The sequence below is a fragment of the Haemaphysalis longicornis genome, unplaced genomic scaffold (genome assembly GCF_048455015.1).
Source record: "Haemaphysalis longicornis isolate Haplotype H1 unplaced genomic scaffold, Haemaphysalis longicornis Haplotype H1 scaffold_5, whole genome shotgun sequence".
NCBI classification, from domain to species: domain Eukaryota; kingdom Metazoa; phylum Arthropoda; class Arachnida; order Ixodida; family Ixodidae; genus Haemaphysalis; species Haemaphysalis longicornis.
In genome coordinates this window covers 196242380-196251438 of record NW_027526385.1, presented here as the reverse complement: position 1 = coordinate 196251438, position 9059 = coordinate 196242380, and positions in this window count along the sequence as shown.

Below are 9059 nucleotides of genomic sequence, written 5' to 3'. Positions count from 1 at the left end.
CGTTTTCAAGCCCACATACTGGATTAAAAGTACGGAAACATATATCCAGGGGTCTACCCTCGATATTCTTGAGATATAATTGATATGATTCATTTGCAGTGTTCATTTATAAAGCGGCGGTAGTACTCCCCGGCGGGCATGTGCAATGTGTTAATGTGTATTATTTTGTAATAGCTGTAGGAAGTGTCGGGAATTGGCTGGAGGGGCGTGGCTTGGGCCTAATGTTAGGCTTTCATGTCTTATATGATGAACCTGAGGTACGAATGGTACAATAAGTACTTTTAAAAAATTCCCCGCATTTCCCCGAGGGGAAGAATGTGAAAGTGCGAATGCACGAGTTGAATTTGCGCGGTTCGGTAATGTTCGCGAAAAAGAGATCACACACACACACACAACTACAAAGAAAGAAAGATGCATTTATTCACAGACACCTATTTGTGTTGTCGTTGTACTTACTTGATTGCTAGAGCGGATCTCAGCTTTGAAATCCCGTGTCAGTACTCCTTTAAGCAGGTGCATTAGCCCTTCTCACGCCCGATACTTGGCCAATCCCCCACGTGGGTATGTGCCATGTCAGCGGCCAGGCAGCGCGCGGCCATCTCCCCCCGTTGCCAAGGAAGACGAGGAGATTCCTGGCCAATCCCCCACGTGGGTATGTGCCATGTGAGCGGCCAGGCTGCGCGCGCCCATCTCCACGTACGCGGAAATCGCCGGTGGACGCAGGTTCAGGGTCGCTTAAGAAGTGCATTAGCACTTAAAAGCTGTCACCGTAACGACATTAGACCTTAAAGTGAGGCCGAGGGCCGGTCGTCGGGCCGTCTAATACACACTCGCCCTGTACTGAGCGTCAGCATTTAGTTACGAAAGTTGGAAACGTTGAAAATACTGGAGGATTTCAATTTTTAAATTCCCGAATCCTTCGTTTGGGGATTGATCCAGTGGGCCACAATAAAAGGCGTGCCGTATATTCGGCTGTATTGGATGTATATCGGCTGTTTGTCCCACTAGTAACTAAGTAAGTTGGAAAGGCTTTCGAAGGCATCAAAATAGGAAAAGCTGCAGGTGAAGATGACATAACCGTGGAACTTTTGAAGGAGGAAGGAGATATCCTACTGGAAAAGCTTGGCGTACTAATTTTGGAATGATTGAATATTGAAAAAGGGCCCATAGACTGAAAAAACACCACCATTATTCTGATTCATACGAAGGGAGATCCCGAAGACCTCAAGAATTACAGACCAATCAGCGTACTCTAAGTTATTTACAAGCTGCTTACCAAAGTTTTAGTTAGCCGCATAGGTGACAGCCTGGATTCCCAATAACCCAGACAGCAGGCTGGGTTTAGGAAAGGGTACTCAAAGTACTCAACCATGCATCACATCCATGTCGTCAATCATACGATAGAAAAATTCGTACTGTACACTAAACCCCTTACATGGCATTTATAGATTATGGGAAAGCGTTTTATTCCGTACTCTCCGCAGCCGCGGTAGAAGAACTTAAAGACCAGGGAATACAGGGAACATATGTAAGAATTGTAGAAGACATATATAAGGAGTGCATGGGAAGGATAACCCACCGCAAGCAAAGCGATGAATTTCCGATCCGAAAGAGAGACAGGAAGATACGATCTTCTCAAAGCTATTCAAAACGTGTCTGGAGGGGGTATTTAGAAAACGTGAGTGGATGAACATGGGATTAAGGATAAGCGGGGAATACTCGAGCCATTTGAGGCTGGCGGACGACATAGTCTTGCTGAGTGAGGCTGCAGAACACATGCAAACAATGCTTGAGGCACTTCAATAGAAAGCACAGCCATGGGGATGAAAATCAACATGACTAATACTAAAATAATGAGAAATAATGATGGCAAAAGCGTCCTCTTCAGCTTAGGAAACTAAACGCTAGAAGAAGTAAAATGATATTACTACCGCGAACAGATGGTTAGTGCTGACCCCAACCACGAGAGAGAAATCCGACGCAGAACAGGTATGGGTCGGAGAGCACTCCGTAAGTACTCCCAAATGATTACAAGTAAGCTACCTCTGTCACTCAAAAGAAAAATCTGCAACCAGTGCGTACTGCCCGTTGTGACAAACGGAGCTGAAACCTGACACCTTACTAAACAACTAGAAAGCAAACTTAGGTCGGCTCAACGTTCCACAGGGCGCATAATGTAAGGAACAGGACAGGAAACGAGCTTCCTGGATGGGACAACAAACCAGACTGGAAGATATAGCCCAATTGAAAATGAAATGGACTTGGGCTTACCATATTGTGAGAGGAACCGACAACCGGTGAATTATCAGGGTAACACAGTGAATACCAAGAGATCTGAGTAGTAGAAAGGGAAAGCCAATAACACCATGGAGGAATGAAATAGAGAAATTCGGGGGTAAACTGTGGGCTCGAGCAGTGGAAAAGAAGGAGCGGCTAGAGACCAATGGGAGGTTCATCGTCCGGGAGTGAGTGAGTGAGTGAGTGAGTGAGTGAGTGAGTGAGTGAGTGAGTGAGTGAAGACTTTATTAAAATCGCCTGCAGGCGGCCTCCGTTACCGAAGCGCCATGACGCGGCCCTACGTCTTTCCCGGCTGGGCTTTTTACTATACTCGGTTACAACTCAAGAACGGCACCACCTCATGTAGTGTATCACTCCGCCAAAGCGCCGGAACCGTGACGTCAGTGCGCGCGCGTTTTGAAAGGGGTTTGCTATGAATGCGTGATATCGTCTGCCTTGTCTCACGCAGTTTGTTTGTCGTCACTGGAGTCGTTTATAAGCATATTAATTCCACAAAACCACGGCAACGGCTCACGCCATGTTTAAAATATTCCGAGTAACGCCCTACTTGCGCAGCGCGGAGAAACATCCGGCTACGGTGATAAGGCACAGCGGCAACTTCCGGTGCCGTTCTTAAGTCGTCACCGAGTATAGGCTGCTCCCTCGCTACTCGTGTCGAGGTCGTCCGGCCTGCCCGCGCTGGGTGGCCGGGCCCTCTCGGCTTTCGCTCGGGCGCTGCTGTTCAAGTGCCGCCAAGATTTGCTGAACGGCCTGTCCGGGAGTGGATATGAGTAGGCTGATGATGATGACGGATCAACGGTTGGCTTAGATGGGCCAACGCACAGCGTTTTATCCCCCGGACAGGAATACCTTTTAACTCTATGATAGCTGAAATTCGTTGTATAGGTACTCTTGTGGATAGGAAATCCGGGTAAATTAAAACTAACAGTAGCAAAAATTGGATGTGTTTACGTGTGCTGAGAATAAATTTGCAAGACTTCCTGAAATAGCAACTTAGGCCGGCCCTCGCCATGCCCCCGCATTCGCTACGGTGGGTTGTGTCGTCCTGGCCGTGCTCGTGCCCGTAGGCGAGGTCCGGTCCCGGTCAACACGGTCAACACGTAACAGACAGAACACACGGAGTGGTAAAAGTCTTAGCAATGGTACAAACGCTGCATATGGAATGCTAAAACTGTCTATTAATGGAGAATTCTATCTGACCGTTTTTTACGGTCCGCACTGCTCCCAGTGGCCGACAGCAGAAACAAGTTTAGCTAGGCTATAACCGTACCTCCTTTGAAGGGGAATGATTTGCGTCACTGTTCATGCCCCGTGCGTGTGTAAAAGGAAACTACATTGAAAAGAAATATAAGAATTGGTATGTTGGTCCCTTAAACAAAGCAAAATACTATATTTATTGCCTTATTTCACCTTTTTTACCTACTTTTGACACTGACTCGAGATAATGGCGCCAAATAATTTAGAAGAAGCCGTTCAACTTTCGAATAGCGAAGAAAATGTTTTCTTTCTGAGAGCAGCGTTTTTCGCTTAATTCCTAAACCCCGTATTGGTGTGTGACATCGTCGCCTATTCGGAAGCGCTTTCGAGGTTTCATCGCTGATGTTTCAACTGAATGAACGGAGTTCGCAGAGGCACGCTCACCTGGCGGGGGGCAGCCATCTTGGAATTCTACGCTGAGCCTAACCTGCCACGGCGGCCCACTCAGCGAGCCCGCCGAGCGAAGCGGGGCCCGCTACGGTAACGTCCCTTGCACGGGAGCGCGCCATGCAACCTGCTTGCTATCAGAGCGGGGTGGATGGTCAAAAACGGTCGGGCAAAACTCTCTAATGGCTTCAAAATTTCTTCCACTAATTTGTTTGCTCAATCATTGTCACGCTGTGCTCTGAATAACCATTATTAAGGAAAATCTAAGGATTATCGAGCTTTCCTGGTTGGCAGTTCGGCTTTATTTGTTTGTAAATGCCACGCTTCATTTCACTGATAAATTTGAGCAGGTTCCTGCATCCGTTCGCCTTTTCTTGCATCTTCACCAGACTCTCAGTTGTCCTAGTCAAGTTTCAACTTAGTACGCCTTAGCGAAGCTCGAGCTCATCCTTACGGTTAGTGTTTGTAGACGATGCATTTAGTTTTTATAGACTATGCAGTTTTTATAGACGAAGGACTATTAAACGAAAAAAAACTGGTGTCTGTCGGTCTGTTGCTTCATCCACACCAGCACAAAAAGACAGAATGATTGAACGCTTAAAGGAGCCATGAGGGCAAAACACAAGTTCGGTTCATTCGAAAGATTGCCTCTATAGAATCATGCTGACACCACCATTAACGCACACTTCGCTCAAATAAGCTACATAACTAGGAAAAAACGAAATGGCCGTGCGACCCACTAGCTCATTTCCCGCAACAGAACCTATGATGTCACATGAGCTCAGCTGTGCGATTGGCTGAGGACGGAAAAAGCAAACGCAAAATAGACGTGGCTTATAGGCTTCCCGAACGTGCTATTTGCGCTTAAGTGTAATGCATACTCATTTTACAGCAGTAATAATGGTGCAGTAAACAATAAAAGTTACGAAAACGCACGTAAGCATAGAAGTACCGATGGACACTGCTGTTGGTACTGGGCGCACTATGCTTGTTTTAGCTGCACAGCACTCCGCCGCTTTGAAGTTGTTTTACTGGACACTGGCCGATTGGCGTAAGCGACGTTGTCTTACGTGACCCTGTTTGTCGAGGATACCCCAGGTTTCATGAGACGATCACTTTTTACAGTAACAAGAACAAGCCAGGTGCAAATACGCTCAAAAACAAAGCAATGGCGGACAACGGTTCCTGGATGACTATACCAGCGCCATATTGGAGGACTGACGGACAGCAAGGCCGCAAACCCGAATGACGCAGTGGAAGTCCGCTTGAATACACGCGCTTCTGACGTCATTGCTGACATTACAAAAACCTACGATTTGGCGGGAGAATCAAAATTTTAACCTAAATTGATCAATTTCCCATTGAATACTACATCATTTTCTGCCGGACAAGTGCTGGGGGCACTATAAAACGCGAAATCTGTCTAATAAAATAAACTTGTATTCTGTTTCTTGGCTCCTTTAAGCGTCAATTATATGGAAAGTGGACAGATCTCGTCACAGTAGCGTGCCTGAATTGGCCCATTCCTGCGGTCAGTGCAGGGCCATTGTCGCAACGTGCGGCGCTTGTAATGTGTGATCTTATCTGATAGCGCAGAGGGAACGGTTGCCAGGGTGAGCCGCAAATATAGTGACCTAAAAATGCTCACGCGGAAGCTAACTCGGGACGAGAGCTGACATTAAAAAAGACAGAAGAAATGAAGAAAAGAAACGCCGTTGTCAGCGGACACTTGCCACAAAGTCAGGACCGGACGGCGAAGCTCCAGGGCGAGGGCATCAAGCGAACAGTTAGGCGTTGATCACGTAAAACATCGGGCGCAAAGCTAGGCCAGGAAAAGAAATGACAAGGAAAATATGAATCACACCGCTATCATGCGAGCGTTCAGCCGTTGTCTACGTGAGCACCGGCGGCCCCGGTCACGATACCTCACGCGTAACATAAAGATAGAAAGAACGACGGAAGATACAATGTTTGTGGGCCATTTTTCTCTGTGAAGGTGTATAGCGAAAGCAGATTGAGTCCGAACTGCATGCGGCGACTTTACTAAGATGACCGAATAGGAGTAGAGTAGAAAAAAAAACACTCTATGTTGCTCAGGATGGGTCAAGGGAAGAAAAAAGCGGAAAGATCCTTAATGCCTTCTTTCCGCTTCAGGAGGCGGCCACAAGACTATGGACACGGCGGCGCCTTCAGCCATTTGGACAAGTTGCTTGCACGACCGAACACAAGTGAAATTCAAGAGAGAGAGCGGCAACTTGTCTTGACGACATGACCACTCCCGCGAGTTGCCTGAGGAAACTAGATACTCATCCGTTCGGGGTGTCGGCAACGAGGAGGCAGTGCGAACGTAGCTATGGCCGATGCGAGTCACAAAGTGACAAACTTTTCAGAAACACTCATTATCTATTTGAGACTATTGATCTTGAAAATTGTGCATTTTGAATATTAATCTACCCAGAATGCACATCTGAGGATGGACAATTGAGATTAGAGTTCCCTGTAAGTCTTTTCGTGAATTTCTTTTATTTCGAATCAGTTCTACTTGTTTCACTACGCAAAGATTGTTTAAACTGTACAATGAAAAGGCAAGTCACCTTAATATTTTCAACAACAATTTGCATTTGTTTAAGCTTGCTTTGACTGAAGTGCACTGATCGTATTTTTCTTTCTTTCTCCTTCTATTTATTTGTCCTCGTTTCAGGCTACATATTTAGTTGTTTGTGTTTGCATCAAATTTCGTGTTTCATCCTGTGCACCACCGCTTAAGGCCATTGGCTGTTGGTGGACACGTAGAAATTAAGATGATGATGATGATGAGAAATGGGACGTACAAGACTTAGGTCAATATTATTTTTTGATCTTGACTCTGGTGCCTATCATAGCTATTCCACTTAAAATCATAGTCAACAGATTTTGACATGTAGTGTCAATGTACAAAATAATCTAGGCAAAGCAGCGCAAAAAAACAGAGACAGAGAGAGATACACGACAGGGACTGCACCGAACTATCAACTAGTTTTATTTTGAAAGAGAGACACTATATAGAGCCGCCCAACCTAAGGTTTATATACGCATGCATAGAAATTTTAGTTCTTTCTCAGACAGGGTCACAGGGCCATGCCGACGCATGCCTCACCAAGCGTTAAGATCCGTTCTCCCTCTTTTTTGTCTCTCTAGAACTGCGGACACTAAAAATTACGGTTTGCTAAACAGCTTAATTGTTAAAAGAAAACACATAAAAAAATTCCGGCAACAGTCTTGCAGAGCGTGAACTTCAAGCCCGGTTTTTAAGAAACCTGCTCGACGCCACGCAGGACACCGGTAGCATATATGTCCGGCAATTCAATGGTGTCGACGCTCATAAATTTGTTTCAGACCTCCAATGTGAAGACACATCTATTGCAGTCGTTTTCCGGACAGTCGAGTTTCCTGGAATTTTGCAGCATAGTTATACGAGGTATGTGGAAAGACTTTGTGGTTCTCCTGTGCTTCTGTAAATACGGTACGTTTATTTGTTTGGCTGTACGTGTCTTAGTAGAGAGTTACCAGCGTTTTTCTCTCGTTCGTTATATTTATCGTCCCCTAACGAGCTTAGGCGCCATTGTTTGTATTCTTCATAAGCTGCCTACGTAGGTAAGGAGATTGTTTTAGTCACCGAATGAACACTTCGACTCACGCTGTGCGCTCAAAATCGCGAAAGACGTGCATCGAAGGACGAACACCGGAATCACGGGTTTATCGGCGGAGGACTCCACCCGTAACCTTGGGTACCAACTCCCTAAATGTAACAATTAGAAGCTACCAAGACAACAGACCACCAACTTGTACGCAAAGACGCCCTGTCGCATATATGAAGCAAAATGTAAAGCACCTAACATGAACTACTAGCATTGCATGGTTAAGGATGCACGTTCAGTTAGTTTTTGCTATAGTAAACGAAACAAACAACTCGTTGCAAAAGTTACCCAAAGGAGGCCAGACAAAAGCAAGCACAAAGACCGATGTGGGGCTCTGGGGTCACGCGCAGAGCAAGAAACAAAACAAAAGAAGCTGCACTTCCGGTTCGATCACACGGCGTGCGAGTAATGAGGGTGCGAAAAAATGCATTGGAGATAGCTCCATAGCGTTCATTTTGGGCGGAAGAAAGCCGAGGTAGAAGTTATGAGGGTTGGGAGCGAGAAAGAGTAAAAGTAGTTACGTTCCAGTGGGGACACTCCAAGTTTCAACCAAAAATTACTCTTCACTAACGTTCGGATCACATTTGAGATTGAGTTTGAGTTTAAGTTTATTTTGTTGAAGTGGTACATAACTAGGCAAGGAAATGTTGGGCCAATAGCCGAAACTAGTGGACGCCCATATACAAATGCGTTTGCAGCAAAAAACATCAACGCAAGATTTACGCTAGTAAATTCAAAACCAGTAAATACACATCTACATATATGTACAGATCTACATACGAACACATCAATTCTTTCTGCAGATTTGGAGCAAAACAAGCTGATTCCTTGCGAATCTTTCGTCATTCATCAGTACCAAATGTGTGTTGTTTCTCCGTAGCCTAATAGTCTAGATTTTAGAGCGATAGCTCTATTACGGTATTCTTTCAAGGTCATTCATGGCGTCACAATGAACTTCGGCGGGAAACCTGTGCCTTTCTTGTCGCTTCGCTTGCTCGAATCTGTAGTGGCTAGATATCGGAGCCAAGCCGCTGCAATGCCACGTGATTGGTCGAGGGTGAAATGGCTGTCACTTTTGAACCTTATGGCTCGGCGGCGACTGAGACGTCTGGGGGTGCGGTTCAGCGTAAGCGAATCACTACACTTTGTGACGGCTTAACTACTTCTGTAGGAAAACACTGCGCTGAGTGAGTTTACACAAAGGAAGACTAGACAAAGGCACGATGCACGCACACAAAAGCACCGACATGTCCGCTGCTTTGCTGGCGCATGGCTCTATTGTCTCAAAATTCATTGCGCGACGGCTTGGATGTCTGGGTGTTCCCGTTATTGCAAGCAAAAAGGTGAACCGAATCGTCCATTAGATATAGCTAGACGGCAATCCGCATAATCGCAAGCGGATGAAAATTTTCGCGAAGTACTACGCGCATACTCTTAGCT